The 12,643-nt window shown below is 43.4% G+C and overlaps 1 long non-coding RNA gene across 1 annotated transcript in view; it reads right to left on the bottom strand.

Moving 5' to 3' along the window:
* Positions 1-10: 10 nt before the first annotated feature.
* LOC117504803 overlaps positions 11-12,643 on the bottom strand; it is a 32,438-nt gene continuing 19,805 nt past the window's right edge. Inside the window, exon 2 of the long non-coding RNA XR_004558900.1 lies at positions 11-47. This is a non-coding gene — a long non-coding RNA (uncharacterized LOC117504803). The remainder of the gene's footprint in view (positions 48-12,643) is intronic.

Genomic DNA, 12,643 nt, shown 5'->3' with positions numbered 1-12,643 from the left:
AAAAAAGCTGGTTTTCTTTACCGCCGCTGCACGATGACGAGTTTGAACTGCAAGAAAATGACAAAACAAGTAGAGAAGTTTGAAGTTTACATCAAATTGATGCTCGATTACATGCGATGCTAGGCTAACAGTCTGAAACCTTTCCACTCTGCGGTCCTCCAGTGTGTGGCACTGCCCCCCAGCAGTGATATAAAGACTAGCAACCACATACATAACTGAGCTCTGGCTGAGAAAATACGCGGATGGATGCACAACAGCGGGTAAATTTCACTGACTGATTCTGATGACATTTTTCTAGAACAATGGTTATTGGGCAAGGAAATGATTCATGACATTCTGAGGCTTCTTGGTTGTTGAGATATACAAAAAAAGGTGTTTGTGTTTTTTGGACCATGGTTCCTTTTTAATTCAGGATGGTGATTATAGTTTATATAACATTTGTTCTTATCACACTTTATTGTTTGTGTTTGTTCCTGTCATTTTTATGCACTACAGCTATGAATGTTGAATTTTTGTTACCCGTCAGCGGTTTAATCTGCTGACCGGGGAGGTGATGGTCTCCTGGTTAAGTGTTGGGCTTCAGAACAGAGTATCCTGGGTTCAAAACCCAGCCTGACTGGAAAATCACTAAGGGCCCTTGGGCAAGGTCTTTAATCCCCAAGTTGCTCCCAGTGTGTAGCAAGCGTCTTGCATGGTGTGTGAATGTGTGAATGTAAGGCATCATTGTAAAGTGCTTTGAGCGTCTGATGCAGATGGATAAAGTGCTTTATAAACACAGTCCATTTACAAGCTCAGCATGTTTTCAGATGGCGATGTGTGAAGTAAACCTGTTTTCTCTCCTAAATGGTCCCAGCAGGCATTTCAGCTTTTCTATTTCCTCCCTCCACTCCACTTTTGTTGCCTTCTGCTTTTTCTGCCCTTATACCAGTTTGTCTCCACCCTTCCATCACGGTTGCCATGTGAAAATGTTTCTATCTCCAAAATGTCAGCTGTTCACCAGTCAATGAAAAAGTGCAGAAAAGCTTTCAAAGAGTTTTCAGTCATGAAAGCCGGCGGCAGGAGTTGGTGATCGGAGAGGTTTTAGGAGCATGGTACAGCAAAAACAGCAGAATGACAGAACAAAAACATACAATTACACCAGTAAAATGGAAAGGGAATGGGAAAAAGGACAAAAATAAAAAGTGGGGAGAATGAAAAAGAAAAAAGGGGAAAGTTGAAAAAAGCAAACGAGAAACAAGTAGAAAGGGAAAAAGAAAAGGGGGAAGTAGAAAAAGGTAAAGCAAAAAGAAAAAAGAAAGGAAAGGAAACAGAAAAAAGTTTTAAAAGGGAAAAAGGAAAAAAATTAAAAGTGAAATAACGAAAAAAGAGAAAGAAAAAAGAGGAAAGTAAAGAGGAAAAATAGGAAAAAAGAGGAAAAGGAAACCAGGGAGGAAAAAGGGGAAAGGGAAAAAATGAAAAGGAAAAAGAAAGGGAAAAAAGGAAAGAAAAATAAAAAGGGAAAAAAAATAAAAAAATAAAGAAAAACTGAAAAAATGTTTAGAAGTGAAAAAGGAAAAAAAGGAAAGTGGAGATAAGGAAAAAAGAGGGCAGAAAAAATGGAAAGCAAAGAAGAAAAATAGGAAGCAGAACCAGCACAGTGGCTTAGTGGTTAACACTGTTGTCTCACAGGAAGAAGGTCACGGCATTGATTCCCACCCGTGGCCTTTCTGTGTAGAGTTTGCATGTTCTCCCCGTGTGTGTGTGGGTTTCCTCCGGTGCTCCGGCTTCCTCCCACATCTAAAGACATGCAGGTTAGATGGACTGGAAACTTTAAACTGTCTCCAGGTGTGACTGTGTTTGTTCATGTATATGTGCGACAGACTGGCATCTGGGCGAACCCCACCTCACGCCCTATGACTACTGGGATAGGCTGCACCCCCTATGACCATTAATTGGAGTAAGTGGTTGAAGATGAGGAAGGTGAAACCAGGAAAAAAGGGAAGCAGGAAAATAAAAAGGGGAAAAAAGGCAAAAAAATGAATAAAGGGAAAATGAAAAACAGTTTTAAAGGGAAAAAAGCTAAATTCTAAAAAGAAAAAGGGAATAAAACCAGCGTACGTAAAACCTGATTCCTTTGGTTTGAATATGTGGCGTTTTTTGTTTTTTTGTTTTCCTCTTTCTTTGAATCCACCCGCAAAGACTACGGTTTGGATTTTGGATCCGTGTGAAGTTCTGTTTTTAAATTCAAGAGGAACCATTTGAGAACTGAACAGATCCAGTGAAACCAAACCAGACCAATCAGTTGTGACAAACGCACTCGTGAAGGGGTGACGATAAATCCAAGCTGTCTTTCAGTTCTGTGATGGAACCCGTGCTGTGCTGGTGCTGTGGTCCGGCCCATTTTTGTGTCTGAGATTTTGCTGCTTCAATCAAACCAACGAGACACTTGGAGCTGAAAACAGCCTCGCCAGAGCCTGAAGTCTTCTCAGTTCTGGTCTTTTTTTGTTGTTGTTTTCATCTGTAAATAAATGGTTTCTGTGCTCAGCTGGAGCATCTTCAGTCTCCAGAACCTTTTCCCAGCTCACACCAACATCTAACTCTGGCCTCTTTTAAAGTGTTGGATTTGTGTTGTGTGCAGATGAACAGCTAATAACTTATTTCTGCTCATAAAACAAACTGAATAAAACAAACTGCACAAAGAAGAACAGGGAGAACAGGAGAACGGTCCATCTCTGTGTCATCATGTGGATTTGGAGAAATAGATCAACAGGTAACTGATGGTTCTGACTCACAGTTACACTGACTGATTACTTCTAATACTTTGGATTATTCTGGATGTGCCGTGACTTGGACTTGACTTTCAAGCTGTAATGTTTGCAGCAGTGACCCTGTGTGAGGAAGCTGCAGCTTTTTCTTCCTGAACTGCTCAAGGATAAGATTCATTAGCTAATAGCTGGAGAATTTACTCACGGATGGTGCAGTGAAAAGCATTTCTATGTGTGAATGACGAGGCGCTGTGGTTCAGGGTGAATTAAAACATGTTCATCTTCTAAGAAACACCCAAAGGATGTTCAAGGAGATCTCAGAAATCCTTTAATTTTCCTGGAAGGCTGCTTGGTTCAAAATGAAGGCTCATCTCTGAAACCCTCAACCTGACATATGAGGCGTGAAATCATTTTCCACAGTCAGGCATCATCAGCTGTCCCTGTGTTGCTGCACGCCTTCATCTAAGGCTTTTTATTTTCACACAGAATTCACACCAGATTTACACCATGACATTCAGCAGAACCAGAGATCAAGAAGTGAAGAGAAATTAGTTACACTGTTTTGTGAGAGAACGTGATGCTGCAGATATGGCTGTGCAAAATCCTGACCTGTAACATTTTCATGCTGCCTCCACATGACGTGTGAAAGAAGCAGTTTTTAACGACATGACGTGTGAAAGAAGCAGTTTTTAACAACATGACGTGTGCGAGAAGCGTTTTTTAACGACAGGACGTGTACAAGAAGCAGTTTTTAATAACATGTGTACAAGAAGCAGTTTTTAATGACATGACGTGTACAAGAAGCGGTTTTTAATAACATGACGTGTGCAAGAAGCAGTTTTTAATAACATGACATGTACAAGAAGCAGTTTTTAACAACAGGACGTGTGCAAGAAGCAGTTTTTAATAACATGACATGTACAAGAAGCGGTTTTTAACGACAGGACGTGTGCAAGAAGCAGTTTTTAATAACATGACGTGTACAAGAAGCGGTTTTTAAAGACAGGACGTGTGCAAGAAGCAGTTTTTAATAACATGACGTGTACAAGAAGCGTTTTTTAACGACATGACGTGTGCAAGAAGCAGTTTTTAATAACATGACGTGTACAAAAAGCGGTTTTTAATAACATGACGTGTACAAGAAGCAGTTTTTAACAACATGATGTGTACAAGAAGTGGTTTTTAACAACATGACGTGCAAGAAGCATTTTTTAACGACATGACGTGTACAAGAAGTGGTTTTTAACGACATGACGTGTACAAGAAGCGGTTTTTAACAACATGACGTGTACAAGAAGCGGTTTTTAATAACATGACGTGTACAAGAAGCGGTTTTTAACGACAGGACGTGTGCAAGAAGCAGTTTTTAACAACATGACGTGTACAAGAAGTGGTTTTTAACAACATGACGTGCAAGAAACAGTTTTTAACGACATGACGTGTACAAGAAGCGGGTTTTAACGACATGACGTGTGCAAGAAACGGTTTTTAACGACATGATGTGTGCAAGAAACAGTTTTTAAGACATGACGTGTGCAAGAAACAGTTTTTAACAACATGACGTGTGCAAGAAACGTTTTTTAAGACATGACGTGTGCAAGAAGCATTCTTTACGTCATGACGTGTGCGAGAAACGGTTTTTAAGACATGACGTGTGCAAGAAACAGTTTTTAACAACATGACGTGTGCAAGAAACGTTTTTTAAGACATGACGTGTGCAAGAAGCATTCTTTACGTCATGACGTGTGCGAGAAGTGTTCTTTACATCATGACGTGTGCGAGAAGCGTTCTTTACATCATGACGTGCACGAGAAGCGTTCTTTGTGTCATGACGTGTGCGAGAAGCAGTTTTTACATCATGACGTGTGCGAGAAGCATTCTTTACATCATGACGTGCACGAGAAGCGTTCTTTGTGTCATGATGTGCACGAGAAGCGTTCTTTACGTCATGACGTGTGCAAGAAGCAGTTTTTACATCATGACATGCGCGAGAAGCAGTTTTTACATCATGACCTGTGCGAGAAGCGTTCTTTACATCATGATGTCTGCGAGAAGTGTTCTTTACATCATGACGTGTGCGAGAAGCGTTCTTTACATCATGACGTGCGCGAGAAGCGTTCTTTACATCATGATGTGTGCGAGAAGTGGTTTTGATGTCATGACGTGTACGAGAAGTGGTTTTTACATCATGACGTGTGCGAGAAGCGTTCTTTACATCATGACGTGCACGAGAAGCGTTCTTTGTGTCATGACGTGTGCGAGAAGCAGTTTTTAATAACATGACATGTACAAGAAGCGGTTTTTAAAGACAGGACGTGTGCAAGAAGCAGTTTTTAATAACATGACATGTACAAGAAGCGGTTTTTAACGACATGACGTGTGCAAGAAGCAGTTTTTAATAACATGACGTGTACAAGAAGCGGTTTTTAATAACATGACGTGTACAAGAAGCAGTTTTTAACAACATGATGTGTACAAGAAGTGGTTTTTAACAACATGACGTGCAAGAAGCGGTTTTTAACGACATGACGTGTACAAGAAGCGGTTTTTAACGACATGACGTGTACAAGAAGCGGTTTTTAACAACATGACGTGTACAAGAAGCGGTTTTTAACGACAGGACGTGTGCAAGAAGCAGTTTTTAACAACATGACGTGTACAAGAAGTGGTTTTTAACAACATGATGTGCAAGAAGCAGTTTTTAACGACATGACGTGTACAAGAAGCGGTTTTTAACGACATGACGTGTGCAAGAAACGGTTTTTAACGACATGATGTGTGCAAGAAACGTTTTTTAAGACATGACGTGTGCAAGAAGCATTCTTTACGTCATGACGTGTGCGAGAAATGGTTTTTAAGACATGACGTGTGCAAGAAACAGTTTTTAACAACATGACATGTGCAAGAAATGTTTTTTAAGACATGACGTGTGCAAGAAGCATTCTTTACGTCATGACGTGTGCGAGAAGTGTTCTTTACATCATGACGTGTGCGAGAAGCATTCTTTACATCATGATGTGCACGAGAAGCGTTCTTTGTGTCATGACGTGTGCAAGAAACGGTTTTTAACGACATGATGTGTGCAAGAAACGGTTTTTAAGACATGACGTGTGCAAGAAACAGTTTTTAACAACATGACGTGTGCAAGAAACGTTTTTTAAGACATGACGTGTGCAAGAAGCATTCTTTACGTCATGACGTGTGCGAGAAGTGTTCTTTACATCATGACGTGTGCGAGAAGCGTTCTTTACATCATGACGTGCACGAGAAGCGTTCTTTGTGTCATGACGTGTGCGAGAAGCAGTTTTTACATCATGACGTGTGCGAGAAGCATTCTTTACATCATGATGTGTGCGAGAAGTGGTTTTTACATCATGACATGTGCGAGAAGCGTTCTTTATATCATGACGTGCACGAGAAGCATTCTTTGTGTCATGACGTGCACGAGAAGCATTCTTTACGTCATGACGTGTGCGAGAAGCAGTTTTTACATCATGACATGCGCGAGAAGCAGTTTTTACATCATGACCTGTGCGAGAAGCGTTCTTTACATCATGATGTGTGCGAGAAGTGTTCTTTACATCATGACGTGCACGAGAAGCGTTCTTTACATCATGATGTGTGCGAGAAGTGGTTTTGACGTCATGACGTGTACGAGAAGTGGTTTTTACATCATGATGTGTGTGAGAAGTGTTCTTTACATCATGACGTGCACGAGAAGCGTTCTTTGTGTCATGACGTGCATGAGAAGCGTTCTTTACGTCATGACGTGTGCGAGAAACAGTTTTTACATCATGACATGCGCGAGAAGCAGTTTTTACATCATGACCTGTGCGAGAAGCGTTCTTTACATCATGATGTGCATGAGAAGCGTTCTTTACATCATGATGTGTGCGAGAAGTGGTTTTGACGTCATGACGTGTACGAGAAGTGGTTTTTACATCATGATGTGTGTGAGAAGTGTTCTTTACATCATGACGTGCACGAGAAGCGTTCTTTACATCATGATGTGTGCGAGAAGTGGTTTTGACGTCATGACGTGTACGAGAAGTGTTCTTTACGTCATGACGTGCACGAGAAGCGTTCTTTACATCATGACGTGCACGAGAAGCGTTCTTTGTATCATGACGTGCACGAGAAGCGTTCTTTACATCATGACGTGTGCGAGAAGCAGTTTTTACATCATGACATGCGCGAGAAGCAGTTTTTACATCATGACCTGTGCGAGAAGCGTTCTTTACATCTTGATGTGTGCTAGAAGTATTCTTTACATCATGACGTGCACGAGAAGTGTTCTTTACATCATGATGTGTGCGAGAAGTGGTTTTGACGTCATGACGTGTACGAGAAGTGGTTTTTACATCATGATGTGTGTGAGAAGTGTTCTTTACATCATGACGTGCACGAGAAGTGTTCTTTACGTCATGACGTGCACGAGAAGCGTTCTTTACATCATGATGTGTGCGAGAAGTGGTTTTGACGTCATGACGTGCGCGAGAAGCGTTCTTTACATCATTGTTGTGTGGGCCGCTGAAGAGGAGGTACTGCTGGCCCACCACCACCAGAGGGCGCCCTGCCTGGAGTGCGGGCTCCAGGCACCAAAGGGCGCCGCCGCCCCACAGGAGCTGCCTCGGTAACAGCTGTCACCCATCACCTGAGACAGCTGACGGCAATTATCACTGGGGTATATCAGCAGGACGGCATCTCCACCTCATCGCCGAGATATCGTTGTACCTGGAAGGTAATAATCTCAGCTGACTGCTTGACTGTAACCTTTGTGATTCTTGTGAGTGATTGCAGACTTTTTTTCTCCAACGAGAGGTGGAGGTAGCTTCCCTGCCGTGCAGGTTGCTGGGTGCAAACGCGCCCACGTTTAATTGTGTTCTTGTTCCTCGCCAGCAGTACCAGGTCCGACACGCGGAGGCAGTGGCCACCTGGGAGTTCGGAACTTGGCGGCTCCAGTATTCCCGGGGTCCTGTGGCGGAGGAAACCGTGTGGTTCCGGTTCTACTTTGGAGAGGCGTCTCCTATCTTCGAGCCTGCCCACACGACACCTTTGTGAATTGAACTTTGTCCATTGTTGTAATTTGTTGTTTTTGTTGTGCACGTTCGCAACAGTAAAGTGTTGTTATTTGACCTATTCCATTGTCCGTTCATTTGCGCCCCCCTGTTGTGGGTCCGTGTTCCTACACTTTCCCAACAATCATGACGTGTGCAAGAAGAGTTTTTTTTATGTCTTCTGAACTTTAGAGGCCGGGGGTTTGATGCTCTTATTTTTCAGAGCCCTGAGCTGAAGACGATCACAGCGGTTTTCTGCACCAGTGCAAACACTTTTTCTCTTATCACGTGTGCCTGCAGCCACGCTTCGCTCTCTTACACCAACTCTCAATACTTTAATCTGAACTGCACGTCATACACTCCTCCGCCCCCTCTCCATCATTTCGCCTTCCATCCCTTTATCTGCACGGTAAAGGTGGGCGGCGCTCTGCACGGCGTCCCCACGGTGCTTTTTAAACATCTGCCCCACCCTGTTCCTGGACTTGTATTAAAAAGAGAAAGCAGAGAGAACCTGCTGGTGTGCGTGTGCACGCAGCTGTGCACGTCTGTGTTTTACTCATCTAAAGGGCAGACTCCCAGTGGATGATGGGATACCGGCTCTATCTGGCCCTAAATGACCCCCATGAGAGAACAAAGGGGAGGAACTGGGGTGAGTGAAGGACGGGGTTATGACACAGATGAAGATAAAGGGAGCGTGAGCGTGAGATTGGACGACAGTGAGACAAAGCAAATTAAAGATTGAACAGTGATTGCGTGGACGGGATCAGGCCTTGCTCCGGTGCGATTATTGATGAAAGCCTTTTAGATCGTTTATTGCCGGCAAATGCCTGGAGCCAAATCCAGGGAGAGCGAGAGGGAAAACATCAGCAATCCCACGCTCCCATTGGTGAAATCAGATTTCTCTTTGCATATAAGATCACTCCATCTCAATCCCAACACTGTCATCTGATGTTTTGCCTCAGCAACACGTAATAACAGAAAACGTGAAACAATGACAAGTGCTTACAGCAGGGATTTAAAAAAAAGAGCAATGCAAAGCGCGGCGTGCACCCCTCACCCGTATGTTCAGTTAATGTTTGTTTCTGTGGCAGATGGTAAATGTTAAATGGTCTGCATTTATATAGCGCTTTTCCATCTGCATCAGACGCTCAAAGTGCTTTACAATAATAGCTCACATTCACCCCATTGTGAGGCTGCTGTTATGCAAGGAGCTCACAACACACCGGGGATTAAGGAAGGACCTTCCCCAAGTGATTTTCCGGTCAGACTGGGATTTGAACCGAGGATCCTCAGGTCTCAAGCCCAATGCTTTAACCACTAGACCATCACCTACTAAGTTACTTCTACAGTGAAAGCCTGCTGCTTTACAACAGGTATGTGGTGTATTAACCCCTATTTTCAGGACCCTTCCTCCAGCCTCCCCCAATACACCATCAAGAAGTGGTTTCAATCAGAATGGGCGTTCTTCAGTTATTATGCAAAAACAAAAATCAAGATGGTGCCATGGTGGCCATGTTGGGTGATTTTTGAAAGGAACCATCCTCGAGCCTTCTCCAACACACCAAGCAAAATGTATTACAATCAGATGAGGCATTTTTTAGTTATTGCACAAAACCAAAAATCAAGATGGCACCCATGGTGGCCATATTGGATGACGGATGACCCCCATTTTCGAAAGGAACCATCCTCTATCCTCCCTCAGTACACTAAAAGGAAATGGTTTCAATGAGATGAGGCATTCTTCAGTTATTGTCCACAAACAAAACATTAACAGTTGTCCAGAAGGATGGGTGAAAACATAATCATCTTCTTCTTCATCTACTTTTGAATGAACTGAACTAAGGTTTCATTTTCACCAGAAGCCCATTTCATGTAGAAGGACCTTTGAAAGCACAGGCTTGTAAATTCCAAACCACGACAGCGCCCACTTCGGTTTTCACCGAGCCTCTGCCAGAAATGAACAATCCAGGTTTCTACTTATGCAAAGCACATCTCACCGCTTAGTCGCTCACGCGCGCTAAAACAGAGTCACCGCAAGAGAATAAAAACACTGTTTCCATCATAAGCTCTCCATAACACTCATTTGGAGTGTTAACTTCTGCAGGAACCTGATACTGTTCACTGAAAAAGGTGAGCGAGTGCTGCACAAGCAGCTCTGGCCTCGGTGCCTGCTGGACCTCCAGGCTTTGGAGATGAAAGAAGTAAATCCTATACAGGCCCTGAGGTCGGCGCTCGTCCTCTGATTCTACAGCGTGAAGCTGATGAGACTCTACAATGTCTTATCCAAGAAGAACACAGGTACTGCGACCGGGAATCAAACCCAGGTCTGCTTGTGAGTAACCAGACTCCTTATCCCGCTGAGCTACCTGCTCTACATGAAAAAAGTGGAAACAAAACTGAATTGAAGCTGCATGTAACTTCAACCACACCTGCTCCTAATTCTCATCATGCATGTGATGATAAGAGCAACAAGCCCAGATATGTCCAGCAGGTGGCACACAAGCATGTGGTCCACTGCCGCCTCTCGAACGTAACCGTGGATCTGATCCAGTCAGGAGAAACGTGGTCTTCTCCCGTCCCTGGGGTCCGTGCTGGATCATTGCTGGAGAAACACGCGGCAAAAATGTCAGAGGTGACATCCGTCGTGAAAGTCACTCCCTCTGGACATTTGACACTTTCAAACACACACTTGTGATGGCTGGAAGTCTGTGAAAGTCTGGATCCAGGATGGTCACAAACCCAGACACTCAGCTCCTCCAGGGCTGCGATCAGAGTCGCCACTGATTGAGGCAGAAGGTGAACGAAATCCATGCACACGATGTTCAGGTTCCCTGCACCTGATGGACAAAGTGGGTGGTCACATGACCTCCTCTCTCCTCTGTTCATTGGTGGAGATGGCAGCAGCAGCGTGGTGCTTCATGCAGCCTGATCTGGCAACAGAATATCATATATTTGGCTTCAGTTGCTGCAGAGTCGGTGCTGCTCCTCTGAGTGAGACCTCAAGTTCAGTCAGAACACCACCTGGTTTTCTTCTTCTTCTTCTTTATTAGATGACCGATTATTCTGCTGCAGTGCTCCACTTCGTGTTTTCTCCATCTTTCTTGCTAAAGATAAAAACAAGACTTTCTTCATCGGCATGATGAGTGAGAAAGATTTATGAATCTAAACGCAGAAACTTTGTGCAGAAAACCGAGCAACATGTCCAGCTTTGATTCCTCCAGAGCCACGAACCCGAACAGGACATAAAGAACACAAAGATCTCCTCAGCGGTGGAAGAGAAGATGTGGAAGCTCGTTTAAAGAGCTTTGATCAGCGAGATGCTGCTGCTGATTATTATTATTATTAATATGATCAAAAAGCATTTTAATGAGTTTTTTTTTTTACTGAGAAGGTCACACACTTTGTACTGAAGAATGTGGCAAATTAAAAAGCAAAAACCCACTGATGTGTCACTGTGGATTATAGATATTTGGCGTTACGTCCTTATTGCATCATATTCTCCAAAGAATGTTTGAAAAAAAAAATATTAACACTTCTGAACAGCTGAAGTTATTTAAATGATTTCTGTCTTTTCCATATTATCTGTTCGTTTTGAATTAGTGTGCGCCTGATTGATTGTCATGTCTGGGAGCGCATGCTGGAGCCAGATGTCGCCCCATCACCCACATCACAGAACCTTCCCAGGTCCTGGATAGCAACCACGCAGACAGCAAACCAGTCCAACACAACTCATCACCTCTGCATGACTGCACTCGGTTTGAAGAAGAAGTGCTACGTCTTCCACAGGACCTGAGGCCCAGTGTTTCTGTAGCGTGAACTGGACGGGAGTCTACGACCTGGATTCAGTTCCCGGTTGCGCGACCTGACTGTGTCCCACACGTCACCTGCTCTGTCTGAGTCCATCCAGCTGTAAATTGGTACCAGTCTTTGCTTGGGATGTAACCTGTGATGGACCGGCGTCCCATACTGCAGCCAAAAAAAGACAAATAACTTGAATAAAACTCAGTTTAAATAAATAAGTATGCATTTTCATTCATTTATCAAAGTAATTCAGATAAGGAAGGAAGGCAAACTTTTGCTTTTGCAGGCGAACAAAAGTGAATCGAGAACTGCTGAGCAGATCCTGTCCTCATTAGCGAGCACGCTGATGCACAATATCACCACCCTGTGGAATTCAACAAGGCCACAGTTAAGTGTTCAATTAGATTTAGGTTTTGCATAAAGTATTTGCATTTAATTAAAGCGCTTTGTGGTGAAAAGTCATCGATCACAAAGTAAAGCAGCACTGCAGCAGAAGCAACACAAGCTAATGAGCCAATAAGGCCAATTCAGGCAGCAATCAGCACCATCATCAGGTACGAGATCAATATCACATCACTCTGACCGCGGCACGCGATCAGGGCTGGAGGGGGCGTTTTCAGGTTCACACACAGTTATCTCTGGATCACGTGGCTTTTAACTGATTATCTGGTTTGTTGATTATTGCTGAATAAAGTCAGTCACCCTGTGGATCGTCCTGATGGAAGGGAGGCTCCTGTTTAATCCAGGTTTCCTCTCTGCAGCGACAGTCGGGTCATTACAATTCCTTTTCCAAAAAAGGAGTGTCTAAGGAGTATTACTGCCGAATTTGATGCTTTTATCACCATTTGCATGATTGTTTCAGTTATCGCTTGCCTCTACTGGTGGTTGGCTCTCACTGCGGTATTGTATCACTTCCTGTTCCGGAGCACAGCGGTGTTTTTCTGTATCTGTTAGCTGTTTAATCTGCGCAGTTAGATTGATCTAGTTAACTAGATAACGATTTGTTTCACAGTGTAATCTTCACGTGCCTTAACTAAAGCA

Source organism: Thalassophryne amazonica, chromosome 23 (genome assembly GCF_902500255.1).
Source record: "Thalassophryne amazonica chromosome 23, fThaAma1.1, whole genome shotgun sequence".
In the NCBI taxonomy this organism is placed as follows: domain Eukaryota; kingdom Metazoa; phylum Chordata; class Actinopteri; order Batrachoidiformes; family Batrachoididae; genus Thalassophryne; species Thalassophryne amazonica.
This window is presented reverse-complemented; position numbering and strand designations above follow the sequence as displayed.